This window comes from Canis aureus, chromosome 12, assembly GCF_053574225.1.
Source record: "Canis aureus isolate CA01 chromosome 12, VMU_Caureus_v.1.0, whole genome shotgun sequence".
Taxonomy (NCBI): Eukaryota; Metazoa; Chordata; class Mammalia; order Carnivora; family Canidae; genus Canis; species Canis aureus.
The window spans coordinates 21,224,335-21,245,767 of record NC_135622.1 but is presented as its reverse complement, the minus strand read 5'-3'; the positions used below and the strand labels follow the sequence as shown (position 1 = coordinate 21,245,767).

The 21,433-nt window shown below is 34.9% G+C and overlaps 1 protein-coding gene across 10 annotated transcripts in view; it reads right to left on the bottom strand.

Annotated features, from left to right (window-relative positions):
* The window catches only part of CTNNA2 (catenin alpha 2), a 1,080,823-nt gene that overhangs the window by 7,276 nt on the left and 1,052,114 nt on the right, over window positions 1-21,433 (bottom strand). The gene's annotated exons all lie outside the window — the stretch shown is intronic.

The following is a 21,433-nucleotide window of genomic DNA, read 5'->3' as shown; positions in this document are numbered from 1 at the left end:
CACACACATATATATACACACACAGGACATTGTCAAAACTACAAAATAATGTAAAGGAGGTGGAGGGAAACACACTAGGTTAAATATATGGGACATAGTTAATGTCTTAGGATGTTAATGTGTGAGAGCCAGGTATATAATCATAGAAGAAAATTAGGGTTTCATTATGTGTTCTACAATAATCCATTTTAAGATTGCATAGAGAGATAGAAATATAACCTGGAAATCTATTTTCAAAATAGCTGAGTTTTACTGATAAATACTAAACCATAAATGGTAGTTCATGGGAATCCCCAGTACAAAGCTATCTGTACTTGGATTTAAAATAATGCAAATGGCATGGGACTACCAGCTAAATGAAATAGAATATAATAAACCAAATTCATTTCAAGGTAATTTTGATGTATAAAAACAGAGGAGTTTTACTTAATCACCTCAAAAAACTTAGAAATGCCTAGGGGAGGGAACACAGTCCCATTTGGGCCTACGCTATTTTAATTTTCTCAAGTCAGAGCTGATAGTGTTAATGATTTTGAAAATGCTAAAAGGGCTCTGCAAATATGGGCAGAGTCCATTTTAGGCTCTTGCAAGATCTTTCAGTGGGAATAACTTAGTATTTCACATCTAAGAAGTATTTTAATGGGGCTATTCTCTACATATTCAGGCCTGGGATAGTGTTTTGCAGGGAGGAAGTTGTAATGGGAGTACGGACAATAAATTGAAAGTAAACACCGTGAGAAAACTGGAATCTTTCCACTGCAGCTGGTCATTTATTTATATTTAAACAGTTATCTCCCCAAAAGGAGTCACAAATTTCTTGGAGGAGGAAACAAACAAACAAACAAAAAACGACTACCCCTACCCCCGCCCCCGCTACAAGTCAGCTTTGCTGTTAATGAATGGGAGGTTAGAAACCCAGAGCATTGGAGCCTCTTATCCACCAAGAACAGTTCACGTTTTAAAAATCCATGAGGCTTTGAAAAGATATTTGATCTATTCAGAAACTGTGATACTTTTGAAATACCTTGAAATACCTGCCTACTTCTTCCATAGTCTACATCAATAACACTTTTTAAAAGCTCTAGCAAGTTCAGCATAATAAATAACTCAAGCAAACAAAAGACATGGTGAAAAGGTTCAGCCTAACCAAATCTTTCCCTAACTTTATGGATGTTTACACACTTGCAAATAAGACAATTCCTTTGCGGTAAGCCCTCCTTTCAGTGTCCTAGTCCACTCACTCTTCATCAAACAACAATGTAGTAAGTTAGCAAAACCGCATTCCTTCTGGATAAGGTAGTGACAGGGATTTGCCACTCATCTTTATGGTGGCCATGACTGGCATTATTAATCACAGCACTTTAGTCCCTCAAAAGCTGCTGAGGAGCTTAGGAAAAGAAACATCTTTACCTCCTTTCTCTAAGAGGTCACATTTTGACAGAGTGTCAAGAACTACTTGATATGGTTTATAATACAGATTTGTCATACACCTCTGTATTTTGTACACCTTTCCTTCCGTATTTAAATTGACTTGTTTAATATCTTTTGTTTTTGTTTCTTCCAATCAGATTGCTGACAAGTATGATAGCTGATACCATAATAAGAGTTGATTAAACAGAAGACTTTAAGTAATAAAGGAAGTTCAAAGTATGGGGGAATTATTTTAAATCAGGTGATAAAAATTAGCTGAATATAATAGCAAATAGGGTGTCTGAGGTGAAATGACCATCATAGGTATGCTTCAATTATAGTTATGAAAAAAAAACTGCATTAAATCTGGTAATATTCCAACAATCCTTTACAAATGACAGCTGAAGTACTGTGGGAAAACTCCTGAAGAGTTGGCTTAATCTCATGGGTATTCACATTTCATTTTTAATATCTTGAAGATCAAACGTTTTATAACTTTAAGTAGTGGATCAGTCAAAGCATAAAGAAGGATAAGAGGTCTGTTATTTTTTTTTCAGGGTTACCCTGAGTGATGCCAGAGAGGCAGCTGGTGTTCTACCAATGCTGAAGACCAGTTGTTAGGAAATCTGTACGTAATGGCTCAAGATTAAGTTGGCAAAGGCCTTAGCAGAAAAGCACTGCCATCTAAGGAAAAAATCTCCACAGCATTGAGAAATTTACCAGTTGGCTCCAGGTAACTTTTTCAATTGGACAAATTTGTGTCTTTGTTTTTAATTCATTTACGTAGGTAGTAGCGCTTCATAGTCAGCCAGTCCACTGATTAACTGTCTTCATTTGCATTTTTTCAATTATAGGTAAGTAAACCTTGGGGACTCCCATGAAGGCTTAATTACAGTCAACAAATTTCCTAAATATGGCTTAGAGCCATTCTTTCTCACTATTAAAGGCTGAACAGTTTTTACTCAACCCAAAACAAGGCATTCTTGCTAACCTTGGAATCCCAAGGAGAAGTGGGAATATCAAGAGGTGTTGGCCCTTGGAAAATTAGGAACTGGCATGTCTGTTCATTTAGGACTCCCTAGCTCCTGTTTCTATATTTCTTCTCATACTCTTCCTTTTTTAATACTTCAGAGAAGGCCTCTGGGTCAGGAAATCTTGGATTGTTTTCACCTAACACAGAAGTACAGGCAATTGTGGTACTGATGGATTTTTAGATACCTACCATGACTGGGAGATAGTCCTGTGTAAAAAGACAATCTTTACATCACATAAATATACCATGCATTGATTGTTGATTCTGTCATCTATAATAATGAGCATGTCCTCACCATCCAAGGTTCTCTTTAAAGGGCTAAAATTCCTTTTTACCTTTCCTATACAAGAGCCAATTAGCAGAAGATCACTACCTTTGATGGATTTCCCTAAGCAGTATCATCATTATTGAGAGACAAATCTAAGACAAGCCATTGTTCAAGACTCCAAGAACATTATCTTCATAAAATAGATGAGCCACCAAAGGATCTATACTATCAGAAGTGCCTAACTCTGTATGCATATGGGGATCTGCTGATACATGATGAAGGCTATTTAACACCTTATGAAATATCTCCTAGGCTCCAGCATGCAATTACAACCATTAAGAAAGGAATAGACAAGAGTCAAGGATGACAAGTTCGGACGCTAGAGGACTATGCTGGCAAGTGAGCATAATCCAAAGGTCCTGAATTATTATTTTCTTTCACTTTTCTTCACATTCAACCACTAGGAATTGTGTTACATGGCATTATTCATATGTTGAAGAAAGGGAACTTTCATCTAGCTCATGACCCTTTCCTTATCAGGTGGGTGGAAAGAGCTGGTGGAAGCCTCTCTTACTACCTGAATTACTGCTGAAGAGACTTCTTCCCCAGGAGTGTTTGTTGCCTCTCCTCAGGATCCTAGACCCCTTTTCCAATACCTTCTTACATATCACCCTCTCCCTCCTGCTCTCCTCTACATCTTTTCTATATATTTCCTCTCTTAAAATGAACACTTTCTAGTATTAAGTATTAAATGAGATAATACCCTCAAAGCTGAATGCCTGGCAATGATAGGCCCTTATCAAATTTTAAGTTTTTATTATTCTGTGACCCATGTTTCCTTAAATCACCATTTGAGTCCAAAAGGATCTTTTAAAATTATATTTCTTGGATTCTACCACTTTCTCTTTGCAGGTTTCCTCCTTACCTCTACTTTCCTGCATTTGGACTTTCTCCAACCCTCTTCTTACTGAAGTTACCACTTTGGCTTGCTTTTAATGCCTGCATATCATAGTGTTTTGTTTTGTTTTGTTTTGTTTTATAATTAGGCTTCAAGCCTATCAGAGAGCCCAACATGGGACCTGAACTCACAACCCTGAGGGATCAAGAGTTGGATGCTTAATGGACTGAGCTACCCAGGTGCCCCAATGCCTGTATATAATGGTTTTAATGTGATAGGGATAACGCATGGAGAAATTCACAGGGGCAATAAAAAAGTTTCAAAGGATTAGAATCTTATCTAACACTACTGAATTATTTATAAGGAAGAAATTAGAGGTCAAGATTTAGTACAAGAAAGAATGGGGGTTTTACATAAATGTATGATGTCCATAATTATGAACATTTGGGGCTTAATTGGGTTGGAGAAAGAAAATCAAGATGGCCATAGTAAGAGAGACAGGGAAGGCAATCTGGTCTAATATGAAAGGCAGAAAAATACATACTATACAATATTTTACCCAACCATTTATAGAGCCTAAAATTCAAAAAATTCAGGCTCTTCATTGTGGTTAGTATGTTATTTCTAGATGTTTCTTACTAATAACAAATTATGTCACCTTGAAAGTGTAACTTTTTAAAAAAATAAGAAATAACAATTATTGGTGAGGATGTGAAGAAAAAGTAGTCCTTGTGCATTGTTGGTGGGAATGCAAACTCCATGGAAAACAGTATGGAGGCTCCTCAGAACAGTGATTTCACTACTGAGTATTAACCCAAATAAAACAAGAACACTAATTCAAAAAAAGAAATCAATGGACCACTATGCTTATTGCAGCACTATTTACAATTGCCAAGATATGGAAGCAATGTCCATCAATACATACAGTATATACATACATACAATAGAATGCTACACATCGATAAAAGGGAGTTTAATGGTAAGTGAAATAAGACAAATACTACATGATTTCTCTAACAAGTGGAATTTAAGAAACAAAACAAATGATCAAAGAAAAATGGCAAACAAACAAAAAAACAAACTCTTAGAGAACAAACTAGTGAGTGCTAGAGGGGCAGTGAATAGAAGTATGAGTGAAATAGATGAAGAGGATTGAGGTATACACTTATCGTGGGGATTATTGAGTAATATGAAATTGTTAAATCAGTATAATATACACCTTAAGCTAATAACACTGTTCATTATATTGAATACAAAAACAATTCTAGTATGTAAGCTAGAAAAAGAAAAACATGGAGCTGCCCCTTCTGGCCTAGGAGAGCTCATCAAACATTGAATATACCTCCCAAGTCTGGTGCTTCCTTTCCATCAAAACAAATAATTGGGTTCCCTGGACTTGTTTTTTAAAGTTTTAAATCTCTTTTCCTACAATATAGGCTTTTTTAATCCTAGTCCATGGGACCTAGACCTAGCACCTGCCATCTCTACTTAAGATTGGCCTAGCTCATCATCTAAATCCAGGAAAAGACATACGCTGTGAGATCTATATATTCTTTAGGAATAGTTTTAACATCCCACCCAACAAGCTTCCAAGAACATAAGCAAACAAACCTTGCTACCTTTGGTTGGACTGTGCTGACATTTATCATGCAAATAAGTTAGAAAAGGGTAGATTTTGAGAATAGACCTTTTTATGAGAAAAGAAAAGGAAAAAAAATCTGGGATGATTAAAAATAAAATCTAAGGGAAGGATAGTGCCTAAGCTGTGGTCTGGAAAGGCCAGGAGACAGCAAGAAGTAAGGCAGGTACAAAACAAAAAACACAACGGGAAACCTTAAGATTAGCCCTACTTGTCAATGCTCCATGCCTCTTCCAAAACCCATAAAACAAGGATGGCTGATTTGTATCACAGTTGCTGCCATTTCTTTCTTCAATGGTATGTTTAGTAGGCATGGCCAATCAATAATAGTCCTTTGTCCTAGACATGGTCTCAGAATTCTCAAAGCATAGCCCAATCAATAGCAACTGATGACAGTAATCAAGATGAAACCCATTTAAAGAAAAGGATATAATTAGAAGAAAGCTTATGAAAGAGAAACATTTTTTGAGTAAAAGCAAACATACACTAATGGTGATAGGCAAACACTAAAAGACAAAAGTGGTAAAATCAATTATATCTTTAAAACATTAGTTAAGGGAACTCACCAAAACAAGTAAAATGTGCATGGGGAAGTAAAAGTTTTTTAGAATGTGTCTGAACTTTAGTTATCATCAACTTAATATGGGCTGCTTTATATGAACCTTATGGTAATTAAAAACCTATAATAGATAATACTAGAGAAAATCACTAATTATAAGAAAAGAAAGGAACAGAAACTATAAAAACAACAAAATGGCAATCAGTACATGACTATCAGTAAGTCCAGAACCAGATGGCTTTATAGGTGAATTCTATCAAAAATTTAAAGAAGTGTTCATATCTATTCCAAAAAATAGAAAATGAAAGCTTCCAAATTTATTTTGCAAGGTCAGCATTTCCCTGGTACGAAAATCAAAGAAACAACAAATAAATTATAGGCTGATGACCAAAGATGCAAACATCCTTAACAAAATATTAGTAAACTGCATTTAACAATGCATCAAAAGGATTATTCAATCAAATTGGATTTATGCTAGTGAAACAAGCGTGGTTTAATATTCATAGATCAATCAGCCTGATACACCACATCAACACAATAAAGAATAAAAATGAAATGATTGTCTTAATAGATGCAGAAAAAGCACTTGACAAAATTCAACATCCACTCATGATGAAAAGCTCTCAAAAAGTAGGTTTAGTGGGATCATATCTTAATGTAATAAAAGACATATATGGCAAACTCACACCTAACATTATACTTAATGGTGAAAAATTAAGAGCTTTTCATCTACAATCATAAACACCAGGATGTTTACTCTTGCTACTTTTATTCAACATAATACTGGAAATCCTAGCCACAGCAAAACTTAACCAAGGGAGTGAAAAATCTATACACTGAAAACCATTAAACATTGGTAAAAGAAACTGAAGCTGATACATACAAATGCAAAGCTATATCATGTCCATGCATCAGAAGAATTAATGTTAAAATGTTCCTACTACCCAAAGCAATATATAGATTCAATGTAATACTTATCAAAATATCAATAGCATTTTTCATGGAACTAGAAAAAAATAATTCTAAAATTTGTAGGGAAACACAAAAGACCCTAAACAGCCAAAGCAATCTTGAGATAGAAGAACAAAGCTGGAGACGTCACAATCCCAGACTTCAAGGTATACTACAAAGCTATAGTAATCAAAATAGTATGGTACTGGCACAAAAATAGACACAGAATATGAAACATGGAAAAGAATAGAGAGTCTAGAAATAACCCCACACTTATATGGTCAATTAATGACAAAAGAGGCAAGAATATATTAGGGAGTATATTGGGGAAAAGACAATCTTTTCAATAAATAGTACTGGGAAAACTAGACAGATACATACAAAAGAACAAAACTAGACCAATTACACCACACAAAAATAAACTCAAAATGGATTAAGGGACTAAATGTGAGACATGAAACCATAGAAATCCTAAAAGAAAACATATGGGGTAATCTCTTTGACATTGTCTTAGCAACATTTTACTAGATAAGTCTCCTCAGGCAAAAGAAACAAAAGCACAATAAACTATTGAGATTACACCAAAATAGAAAATTTTTGCACAGAAAAAGTAACCATAAAAAAAAGAAAGGTGACTTACTGAGAGAAGTTATTTGCAAAAATATATTTTCAATATTAACCTTTTATCAGATAAATTAAAGAACTTGTATAACTCCACACCAAAAAAAAAAAAAAGAGAGAGAGAGATAAAAATGGGCAGAGGACCTAAATAGACATTTTTCCATAGAGGACATACAGATGGCCAACAGACATGAAAAGATGTTCAATGTCAATTATCAGGGAAATGCAAATCAAAACAACAAGATATTAGCCTACACATGTCAAAAGAACTCAAATCAAAGAGACAAGAAATAACAAGTATTGGCAAGGATGTTGGCAGAAAGGGAACCTTCCATGCACTATTGGTAGAAATGTAAATCAGTGCAGCCAATATGGAAAACAGCATGGAAGTTCCTCAAAAAATTAAAAATAGAAATACTATATGATTTGGTATTTCTACTACAGGGCATTTATCCCTGGATAAGCAACCAAAGTGTCCATAGATAGATTAATGGATTAAGAAGATATACAAATGATGAAATATTACTCAGTCATAAAATGGGTGAGATTTTGCCATTTGCAACAATATCCACAGACCTAGAGAGCATTAGGTGAAGTGAAATTAGTTGGAAGAGGACAAATATAATATGAGTTCACTTATAAATGAACTAACAAAAAAAGCAGAAATAGACCCATGAATATAGAGAAATATCTGGTATTTGGCAGAGGGGCGGGGTTGGAGGGAGGGATGGTTGCAATGGATGAAGGGGGATAGGAGGTACAAGCTTCTAGTTATGGAGTGAATAAGTCATTGAGATAAAAGGTACAGCACAAAAGAAAAAAAAAAGGTGCAGCACAGGAAATATGGTCAATGGTATTTTAATAACATTTTTGTATGGTAACAGATGGTGGCTATACTTGTGGTAAGCATAGTATAACAGAGTTGTCCAATCACTATGTTGTATACCTGAAACTAATGTAACACTGTGTGCCAACTATACATCATTTAAAATAAATTTTTAAAAGCAAATCAAACCCACTTAACCATACCTACTATGGGACTTCTTAACAGCCCTATCCCATAAAAATCTGTGCTTTTAAGAGTAGTATATTAATAACATTTATGTCTCATTATCATAATTTCTCCTCATATAATTCATAAAGAATGATATCTTAAGTATAATTCAGAAAACTGTTAGATTTATATGTACCTGGGTAAAATAATCCACTATAATAGCCTAAAATTAGCTCTTCTTTCATTAGAGAAACGAGAATTACAAGAAGAAGAAATGGCTATCATTATTCAAGGGTGCATAGTAAATCCAGTAATTTTAATTAAACCAGTTTTAAATATCAGCAGTTATTCCATGCCTTTTTTTCTAATTGAATACATTTTTCTACATACTCTGGAACAATTCCTGAGTAGACATAGAGTATAGCCTCCAAACCTTCTTTCTTTCTTCCTGGTCACTTATTTTCCCATCGTGAGATGTAACCACAATTCTATCACGTATTCAAATAATTTCCAAGCACTCACGGTGTACACAGTCATAGATTTAGGTAGAGGTTTCCCATCTTTAGTCCAATACAACTCAATTAGTTGTAGCCATTAAATCTTTAGCTTTCACCTAGATACCACTTCAGGCTCTTGCAAGTTATTACTTTCACAAGGACAACTCCTGACATTTAGAGAATTATCTAAGTTGATATGAAGTTTTCTTATTGACTCTTACCAATATTCCAGAGATAGCAAGTGCTCTATGATTAATTCCACCTCTTCCTAAAACCTGATCTCCCTATAATCATTGGCAACACACAATTTTTCCAAGTCTTTAGGTTAAAAACCCAGAATCTTGTGTTACATATCTCGTTCTCTTAGATCCTGCCTCCAATCTGCCATCATATCTTGTCGACAGCATTTTTGCAATCTATCCATTATTTGACGTCACCTTCTCTAGTGTTACCACAGGCCAAGTCATCAAAATCTCTTGCTGGATTGTTGTGGTATCTTCCTCTGACTAACTTCCTTGCTTCCAATCCCCTTTTATCTTCTTCGGTCTATTCTTAAACAGAAGCCAGAACGATCCTATTAAATGAACTCAAATAATGTCACTTATCTTCTCAACATTATGCTGCAGTTCCCCATTTTAGTATGAGTTGAATCCACAGTTATTAGAATAGTCTTCAAGGTCATATAATCTGATCCCCAATTGTTCTTATTTTTCCTTTGTTCACTCCTAAAAACGAATCCCTTGTCTATTGCTTAGATAGATCAGTCATGACCACACTTCAAGGACTTTGTGCTTATTATTGCCTCTGCCTAGAATATTCTTCCCATAGAAACTGTAAGGCTTGGTCCCTCATCCCTATCAGATCTTTGATGAAATACCAACATCTTTCTGAAATTTTTCCTTTTAAAATTGCAACTTAATTCCTACCCTATGCCCTTAATTTGCTCTTCTTTCCCTGTTTTATTTTTCCATACAGTCATCACCATCTAACAAATATTTTCTTCTGGATCTACTGTCCCTCATCCCATGATATATTCCAAAAACCTGAAACTGTCTGGCAAATGGCTATTCCATACAAGTACTTGCTAATTATTATTGAATAATTGCAACTTTACAGATGAGAAATAAGACAATCCTTGTCCAAAGACAAACTAGGCACGATGTCTAGCATGCCTTCCATCTATTCATTATTTCATGGAAATGCCATGCTTTCCATCAATGCCCCATGCCTTCCATCTATTCATTATTTCATGGAAAAGTACCTAAATGATATTGGCATGAGAGTATAATTTAGGGACATAATAGACAAAATAAACATTAGCCAAAATGCTATACAAAGTTTATGACATCCTCCTCTTACTGTGCTTCACTGGTACAATCTGGATCACCTTGGCTCAAAACACACCCACAAATCTAATTCTTTGTGTTTATTGCTTTCTATGTATAAAGTACTGAGTTTTCATAAAAGATCATCTCCCACATTAACAGTACCAGCATCTGTGATGCATGACTTGTTTACTAGGTATAGTGCTAGTGTCTTAATAAATGATCTCTAATCTATAAAAAAGTAAATTAAAAAATATATATATATATAGTATATATAAAATATATAGTTCTTTTTATATGAGGAAACGATTACAGAAAGTTTTTGTGAACTTGTATTCACAAAATTCATGTCTGGTAGAAATGGGTCTCAGTCCATGTGACATATAACATCCAGTCCTGTTTGACCAGGCAGGTCTACCATAGTGCTTCCCTGCTCTGAACTCTATTTCTGGCTATTGGTGCCATCATAAGGCTGTGTATGAGTTATGATATGTTCTAACTATTCACAAGTATGAGTCATGTGACTAAGCAGTAATAAGGTGAATTTCCCTAAGCCACAATGGAAAAAGAGTCACATTTAACTTCCAATCCTGCAATCATGATTCGCATGAGATATGAACTAGACTAGAAGCAGGGACATCATCTACATACTCATTTTCTTGCCAGCAACTAAATTCATCTACGCATTCAAAGAAAACTTGATTAAATGCAACCTATAATCCTCTGTTCCCCCAGCCACCATATATACCACTTGCTATTTATTCACATATTATGAAAAGACTTTATTCAAATTTCTACAATTTAACTTTTGACTCTACCATATAGTGGGTACCACAATATGATGTTACACTGACTAAGTTTAAGTACCTGATATGTATTAGTTGTTACCATCACATACACCATCAGACACGCTATTTCCTGTATCTCTTGATTAACAACTAGTTCAACTACCAGGTGCAGCAACATCTTTACATTGCATAGCACAAGACTACCTATCAGAGAAACTGGTCCCAACCTTGCCTGTGCCAGCCACTGACTGTGAAAGTTTTGGATACTACAGTAACCTCTCTGAGCTTCTATTTCTTCAACAATAAAATGGAGATAATACCAATACACTTTCATCAATCATTGAAGTCCAAGTGAGAGTGTAAACTTAAAACACTTTTTAAATTTTAAAAATGTCACTATAAAGTATTATTACATAACTTATGATACCTTTTGGGAATCCTTTTGGAGTATTTATCACAATTTATTAGATCACCTGGGTAACTTAGGCCTAAGGAACTCTGCACAGGTAAAGGTATTTCAATAAGTGTCCAGGGTAGTGTGAGAGGACCATAAGCCCAAGTGAGACAAGCACAAAGTACTTCCAAAATGAGATAAGCTTCCTTCTTCTACCTGACAGTGGACATTGCTGGGAGCAAAGTATGGCTGGGGCAATCTAGTTACAATCTCATTTTTCCCATTTATGGTGAATGGTCAAGAAATATGATTCTCAAAAGAAATATAGCACAGGAACCTTCTGTTTGGGATCCAAAAACTGGCTGTGGAGTGCAGTCCAAAAAGAGATACAGGTTGATCAAAAAATAAAGGCAAACCATTCTTGCAATAGGAAGAGCCAACTCATTCATAGAGCTATGCTTAATGATTCTAGCTCCATTTTGATTATGTTCCTTGCTAGGATCATATAATTAGTTACTCAGCTGCTACTCTGTTTTCAAAAGCTTTGTATATATGTGAAAGTCTTATCTCCAGAGCTAGATTTCTAGATCTGTATATAAACAAGTACTTCCTGGCCCTTTACTGATATGACCTCCACAGAGGCTAGCACTACATAACCCCTATTTGCAACTTGGTATACGTATCCCAGTGTTTAGTCCCTTGAATGATAGATTCTTAGTTCAGGCTGCTTCTTACACTGACCTATAAAAGACCAGCCTACTGATAAAAGTTGATTGATAACTTCTCTTTATTGGGTTAATATACTCTGGATATTTTCCAGATTTAACACATATTAAGCATCCCAGCCAATTTGATCTTTCCTATATGTTACATCACTTAATCCCCACACACCAAAAATATAGTATTCTATTACTTTATTCTCTCTATCCAATAGATGAGGGAACTGAGGCTTAACTTGCCAGCTAATAAAACAATGATCCGAAACACAAGTGCCAGAAATACATGACTTCTGTTCCTGGTGTATTTAGGAATATACTGTATCTTCAACTGCTTTTGAATAAAATAAGAATAAAGTCCAGTTAAGGTGGTTCCCCTGAGAAGCCAGGATACTTCCCCCCCCTTACATATGCCTGCCAGGGCTTGAGCTGGTTTGGAACCTTATCATCTATTTCTCTTAGGGTGACTGTGCTTTAGGGGAAATGCAGCAATAGCACCAGAAGGCTACCCTCAATTCAAAACTGGAAATGATTTCTTTGGTTAAAAACAAATCTCTATGGATGGACAACATATTGTATGTTTCTTTGCAAAAGAGGTTGAACTATGCAAGAAACTTTTAAAACCACAGATTAAAGGACAAAACATCCTCAAAAGACTGGAAATGCATGATTATTGCCAAAAATCATAGAAAAATACTAGTGGTTCCTTTTAAAGAAAGCATCAAATCTATGAAATTGGAAAACTTCTTTAAAAAAAAAAGGGACTTTGCAAACTTTCATGAAAATGACAACTTTTAACCAGTGAACAAAGATAAACATTAAAGGGTTAGAGAGAGTTTGATACAGTATCTTGCCCCTACTAAAAATCATCCTTAATATTAAGATGAAAGCTTCCTCAAGGCACAATCCCTATCTTAGAGTCTCTGTGAATCTAGCCTTTGACAAAGTTAAATCACCTCCATATTTATTATAAGATGTAAAGGCTACCTCATTATTTCTTTACCTGATATACTAAAAAAATGCCAAGGCAAATTCTTCAAATGCACTAAAGCTACATCTTTGAAAGAAAGAGTGATCTCTGTTATATCTGGATTCACTACCTGTTAGAGCTCTCCAAACTTCATTTAAAAAATTAATGCTAAGCTATGAAACTATCAATTTCTATCTACAACTTGTTTGGTTTCAAGGGCTCATCCACTAATTTCAGCACACCCAGAATTACTCATCATAAATATTATCTCAAAAACACCTGCATAAGTCATTTGAATTTCAAGAAGACCATTGGCCTGATGCACATCTTAATATACTTTGTAAAGGAAAAAATATAAACTATTGCTTAGCTTTTTTCATATTTTAAAAAAATGTACTCTATCATATAAGGGCTTAAAATATACAAAGCATGGCTAAATCTATAATGATATGTGAAAAGTATTTTTTTAAAATGTAATAAAAACAATTGAATGATTTAACCTCAAGACCCTTGTTTATAAAAAGAAACTTAAGAAATTTTACCTTCTTTAAAACTTTTTTTCAAGCAACATTCCACCAAAGCCCTTAATTGCCTTTAATAGTAGAAATGTCTTTATCTCTAAGACAGGAAGATAAACAAGAAGAGAAGTAGATGGAGACGTTTAAAAGGTGCACGAAGACTATGGCCAGAGGAGGACTGTGATAGATTCTCAGGAGTCTTACCTCTAGGAAAGTGCATATCCATACCCTGCTGCCATGCTGGTAATGGGCATTAGGCAGATGAGTTTGGACCATTTTATTGGTCATCTACCATACTTCCAGAAGAAAGAAATAAGACTTCATTTCAAATATATGTATACTCAAGGTGAAAGGTCAAGATCAATGAGATCTATAGTTCTCATGCAGGGGCAATTTTGCCCCTATTACCCCAGGACACATTTGGCAAGTTCTGGAGACATTTGATGTCACTACCGGGGAATGAAAGTTACTAAAGCATCTATTTTTTTTTTTTAAGGAGAGAATTTTTTTTTTTTAGATTTATATTTATTTATTCATGAGAGACACAGAGAGAGAAAGGCAGAGACATAGGTAGAGGGAGAAGCAGGCTCCATGAAGGGAGCCCGATGTGGGACTTGATCCCGGAACTCCAGGATCATGCCCTGAGCCAAAGGCAGAAGCTCAACCACTGAGCCACCCAGGGATCCCTAAAGCATCTATTAAGGAGATGCCAGGGTTGTTGATAAATATCCTGCAGTGACTAACTGAAACCAACCCCCCACAAATGGGAATTATCCAGGCTAGGCTGGGATAGACTGAAATAGCCTAATGGAGCAAGCCAAAAGGGTTTTCTAGGAAAGGGTCCAAACTGACTTCAAGTACTGGAAAGCTTTCACCACAGCTCATAAACCTCTCTTCCCTCTACGTCCTAGACCAGTATTTTTCAAAGTGTGATCAATGAGTCATCTGCATCAGAAACATTTAGGAATAGAATTATATATTTCTGATCTTAGATGTGGTATCAGAACTATGGAGGCAGAGCCCAGAATTCTCAGGAATTTTTTGTTTATTTCCCATGTGATTCTTCTATAGATTATAATGTGAGAATTGCTACTTCATTTCTCTGTTGAGGTCATGTCATTCCCTTCTGTATTGTCAATTATCACCTCTCTTTAAAGGATTCCTCCAGGACTCCCAATGACAAACTAATGGAATCTCTCTATAAGGGTACAGACTTTGGCTGGTTATATTCACTACTGTACACCCAATGGTTAATTGGAGTAGACATGATGAAATAAAACAAGAGGCACCTACATCACCAACAAGAATATCATATTTCAAGAGAGACAAGATAAGGAAAAATAAAATTAGCTACCTATTTATTTAGTACTTCTCCATTCTGTACTGTAAGTGTGTGACATACATGAACCTATTTAATTCTAACACAATGAAGTAGATACTGATATCATTCTCACTTTGCAGTTAAGAAAAATGGGACTCGGTGAAGTCAAGCAACTTGCCCAAGATCACAAAGCAACTACTGAAAGTCAGAATTCTATTTGTGTTCCATTTAATGGAGGGTATAAATGGGTAAGAACTACTACTTCATGCCTAACTCTCCCATTTTTTCAGGTTCCTCTTATGATATAAACAGAAGCTGTTGGAGTAGGGGGACTGGTGTTCCTAGGAAATCCCCTAAAGATGCTAACACAGCTAGGAAGCACATCATTTTGCTAGGAAGCACATCATTTTGCCCTCTCACTTCTTCCTCTATGGAAGATAAAAGGAGCACAAGCAGTCACCTTGAACCAAAAGATGAACTTGAAAGTAGAAGTCCCATCTTAAGTAGAGCAGACCATAAATCAGAAGGATTCTGGGTTTCTGATGATTCTAAGTTCCCTATTTTGGCCCTGAACTATATATAGATTTAGTTTATATGACGGGAAAATGACTCTCTATTTGGAGGTTTTATCATATGGATCTGAATCTATATCTAATTAAAACATGTGAAAGACCTTACAGATTGTTAATACTATTATCAGGCATTAATTTATGATAGTTAATTAAAACAGTATTTCACATCTAGATATAATTAACATGTTAATGTATCATAACCTTCATGTGGGAAAGCAAATGAAATGAACTCTCACAGTGGTCCTTACTTTCAAATCCTTTTAAAAATAAATTATTAATTCAGCTATTTTGGAAGAAGTTTTATATGTTTCTATACCATAATCTTAAAAAAGTCTATGTAATGTACTAGAAAATTTAACTAAGTTACAAAAGAATTAAGTAAGCTAGAAAAAAAAAAAAAGGAAGCTGATGTATTAAATACACATTACGTGCTTATTTGCAAGGGAACAGGGAAAAATTCAACATTCAGACACATTACCTACCCTTATGGAGCTCACAGGGTACTTAGGAGACATATCATTAAATAAGTTCTTATATTGCAGTAGCCTACTAGGAATGACAGAGAAAACATACCATGCTGGGGAAGAATGTCAAGGGAGGCTTCTTGGAAAGCACTACAGTATGTCAATGACTAACTTGTGACCTCTAGGAAGTTACTTCAATTCCCTGAGCCTCATTTTCCTAATATTTTTAATGGTGATGACAGTGTTTCCTCCAAAGGATAACTGTTAAAAACATTGCATAGTGTATTTAAAATACTTAGCACAGTGCCTGGAACGTACTGAGTCCTCATTTTATCTTAGCTAATATAGTAATGTTATTTACTAGATGCAATTGTCCTATTGTCCCTCTAATTGTATTGCTATTCTAATTTATAAAGCAAAACCAAAAGCTCAGATTAGGAATGTTGCTCATTATCACCCAAATTGTAAAAGAGTTGGTTTCCAAATTCACATCTAACAGCAATACATTGCTTATAATTTTAGTATCTACCTTAAGAGAACATGGTGTACTCTAACTTATTTTTCAAATATCTGACATCAAAAACATGTGGCTGTTATTGTTCTCTACTTGACTTTTATTCATGTAAAATGCAAGGCCTTATTTAGGTAAATAATTTTGCCTGGAACATCTTTATGTACCACTCAAGGTTATATTTGCCTGGGCTGGTGTGATAAACCCAGTAACAGAGCTATATATCCTTAGTTTAAAAATACACACACACATGCACGCACACACACACACACGAATTTTTAAGAAAAGATCTTTAGGTCACCATACCAAAATCGCTTCGCTCAATTAATGGCAGGCGCTAGCATTTTACCAGTCAGCTTCTAGTATGTGACAAGATTACCATCTCTGCCATAGCAATTACTGCGATTATCTACACAGAGGTGAATATAGAGAAAAAAGCAAGTTCTAAACAAAATTCTCAAAAAAATATAGAAGATTCTAGCAATCTGAAACAGGAGGACTGTGTGAAAAACAGGGAGTTAAATCTATAATCAATTTTCCTTGCTTTGATCTGAGGGTCACCTTCTTCCAGATCAAGGTTCATTCTCATGTCTTAGTTAAATGTAAAATACCTCTCTAGTGCCTTTCTTGCATCTTTGAACACTATGTAACTTTTACACAGACTGATGGGTAGAAGATAATAGCTGTTGTTCATGAGGAAAAAAAAATGGGGAAAAAAAGTACTCCCCAATGATTATTGATTTAAACATATAGCTAGATATTCATATTTTTCAATATAGACCATAGAGATTAGGCTGTATATCGGCATGGATGTTTAATTTCTCCAGTCATGATGGTAATGCTAATTTAAACATTTCTCTTTCAATGAAGTTCCCCTAATTAAAATGTAAAAGCAGTCAAATACCAAAAATACCACTCAGAAATAAATATTGCTCTGGACTGTGTTAAAACAACTTAGCCCTGAATGAACTTCATTAACTCCTTATATTGGAGCATAGAAATGAAAGATAAAAGATGGTCTCTTAAATGTTGATAATATCATGCCTTTCCTTCAAGGAGATGTAATAGCATCACTTGATGATTATTTACACTTAATAATCACCATTCTAGGAAAGTTTTTATGCTTAATCAAAACTTAAGCCAATTTTCTCAAAAACATTCTAATACTACCTTTAAATACCATTTTCCTAAGTCTTTTATTCTTAATATTTTAATTTTTCTCTGAAACATTTTTTCTAAGAACACAGAAACATAATGAGTCAGTTTTGTTGGATAGATTCTGAAACTTGGGGGTCCAATGGGGTAGTTACAGATTCTAAGAATGTGCTCCTTACAATCCTGATTTAACAGGCCTTCATTTTAGCAACAGTTCTGCATTTTAGCAGTCTCCTCCCACCACTTGATGGGTTTGGTATGCAGATGGTCCTTTGACCAAGTTGAGAAACTCTCATTAAAATCAGAATGGGTCGGAAAAATGTCTTTGATATCTATACCCCACTTTTTTACTTAACTCTACTTTTTACTTTTCTTCATCTTTCTACACATTTCTGACATCTTCAAGTCCAATCAGCAAAAATACACCTATACCTTAAAACTATGGACATTCTGTTTCTCTCCTGAGCTAATCTTTTCTCTTCTCTTCTACCTGGAAAACTTTTATCTATGTATCCATGAAGGTTCAAAAATATATTACCCCCTTTATGAAGTTACCTTCTCTTTAGGAATGCCCATATCATTTTATATATATTTCTGTTACAGTGATTATTTTAATTTATAATTACTGTTGTGGTTATTGATTATGGGTCTGTTTTCCACATTAATTCCATGCCATTCATAGGACAGTAAATATCACATATTATTTACCCAATAAACATTTGTTGAATTATAATCTAACTGATACCTCTAGAGATATTTAGGATGATAGAGGGAATAGGTGTCATCCTTTGTTATTGTTCTTTTGAGACAAATTTCCAGTATCTCAAATTCTTTTAATAATTTATACTGTTTGGCAAAATTGTATCTAAGTCCTACTTGAACTTTTTTGGGGGGAAAATTATTTCTAAGAGAACACAAACTGAACATGCTATTTCATCATTCCCATATATATAAACTGCTTTGGCAGTGATTTTCTGAGATGGTATATTCTAGAAATGGATTTTTATGTCTCAATAGGAAATTAAGAAATATTTCACTGGATAATGTAAACTAAGTCTTTAAAATCTGGGATAGATGATTCTATTCATGGAATTCCAACCTATTAGAAAAGCCAAAGTAGTAACTTAGAAGGAATTTGGATGGCAGGAAATACAACAAACAGTGCTAAGTGATGTAAAGTATACACTGTAAATCATCTGTGAATTTACAGTACTAGAGAAGCTTTCAAAGATAAGCATGCTTCATTGTCAAAGTGGGCAAATAATGCCCAAATGAATACCCTTTTTCCAAGTGCATTGGGGAAGGAGACTTGCATAATAATCATGTGCAGTTTTAGTGTTTAAACCTTCCCAACGTTGGCTGTTTGACAGCAGTCTCCTGCTCAGTACATAGAGAACTTTTGGTTTGCTTTGGAAAATTGTCCTGCTTATGTGGATTCTCTAGCTTATGGACATTTCTTTATGGCCATTAATATTTCTAAATGTGTCAGTGGTAATATAATCCCTTTCCATTTTTGTCAGAATATCAGAATGTCTCGAAGCTAGAGTCTCTTGTCCCTAATTCCTTCCTTTTATTTTTCTTCTGCAGTTGTGGATATGAGTGATGATATGACCTTTTGTATAACTGAGAAAATGGCTACCTGATTATATCTTAATAAATAATCTTTGCACTACACTCACTTGCAGCCTCCTCAACTCTTCTAAGCAAGTATCATATATTGTAAAGTCACCATATGATTGAGTGGAATGGACTCAGGGAAAGTATGGAGCTGGATCATATGCAAATATTTTGACATGTGGCTTTGATACATGACATATCTAAACATAATACCTCCTCTGCAAGATTTACAATTCCATGGTCTTGATAACCTGTGTGTTGTGCAACAACACAAATCTAAATCACTGCGTTCCAAGTGATTGAAGACTCTCAGCTTCTCAGAAAGCCTTCCTAGTACAATCCAGTCTACCCAACAGTACAGGGTCACATCTTAGTTCTTAGACATGTATTGGCTTCACCTCCAAGTTGACACTTGGCACGTGTCTAGGTACCCCAAAAGTTTGCACATTCATCAGAGCAGGAGCCAGGCCATACATGTGTTTCAACCCCTATAACACATTCCTTAGTACCCACCAATTTCCTACTCATAAATTCATACCAATACCACAAAGGAATTTCTACAATTCTGCATAAGTAACTTTTAATTTTAAAGTCCCAATGATGCCTAAATCCATCCATTTACCTAGTAGATAAAGATTTTTTTAATCTCAAATAATCAGAACAAAAGTATGGAGCTAAAAAAAAAAAAATCAATCTTCCAAATCAACACATAGCTAACAACTATCACATGTTTGACATTGTCCATTTAAAAGAATAGAGCCCACTTGTTAACCAAATAACACTATATCAAATATAGGGTACATTCTAAAACCTACTTTGGACTGAAACTTTCTTTCTGGTCTATAGAAATGCTATGTCTCATATTAAAACAATGTCTCATTACCTAGTCAGTCTTTTTTCCCATAAGCAATTTCTTTGAAAAATATATTATAAAACCATACAGTTTTAGAGCAGAGTACTTCAGGATATATCTTGTAGATCATCAATCACAACTTTACAATGAAAACACTGAGGCCAGAGATCTAAGTAATTTTCTTTCAGTTACCTTATTAGTCAATGACAGAAATGGAGCTTTTATTACCAGTGTTAAGACCCCAGATTAATTCAACTTCTGTTACACTTCATTGCTTTATTTACAGCACAATATGTAGTATTATTTTTAAATTAGAATTTTAATACATACAAATGGATTAAAATATGAACACCACTATAAACGAAACATGCACATGAAGATAAACAAGTGCATGCACAATGCATTCCATGATAGACTCTCTGAATTTGCACAAGTGTACAACACAACTGTTCTTAACTCACGAAGTTAAAGATGATTGTATTCCAAGGGTTTGTAAAATATGAGCATTTCTTACCTGGCAGCTGTATGAGGGGTTGATAAAAGACATTAAAAACTTGAGCTATAGTTAGACATTAGATTTTTCTGGCACTGGAAGTTTCCTTCTACCTGGGTTTGAGGGGGCAAGTATTTTTAAAGGAATGTGGGCCAAAGACTTGAGAGAAATAACCTAACATGTAAGACTTTGGTGTTGTTACCCGCATTGCAATATTAAGTTGATTACAGGTGATTATCACTTAAATCTTCCTACTGACCAATTATGGCCCTATCTTCCAATATTGTACCTGAAATCTCTACCAAGAGTCACTTCAGGTTAGAAAGCATAGGTGGAAATATCACTTCAGAATTTGTCATGCTACTCCATCCCAGGTAATGAAAAGAACAGGATTATCTCTCATGCTTTTGAGTTCTAAGAATGCATAACTTAGCGGGGCAGGAGGGAGAGAAGGTCTACACATAACAGAAAAGCTAATGATGGAAAAGGGCACTTCCTTTTAAACTGCCTCCAATTTTCCCACACCAATTTCCAAACATAGTTAGTTAACTAGGGATGTATTCTTTGAAAAAAAAAAAATGAATGATATCCTCTTAACATATTTCCTAATACCCATGACCCACATCAAGAAGCTTTTATCCCACCCCATGAAAACAAAGAGGGTCTCACATTCTGATGGTCAAACCCTTTTAGAAGTACCCATACTGATGCTTCAACATCCTTTAAAGACTTAACCTCCTCCATGAACCTCCTTTGCCCTTTTATATATAAGCTGACATCTTGACAGTTTTAATAGACACCCTGGAGGAAACAAGTAAACTGGAGGGAAATTTCTCACTCCAGTTGATCTTTTCTTTCTAAACACT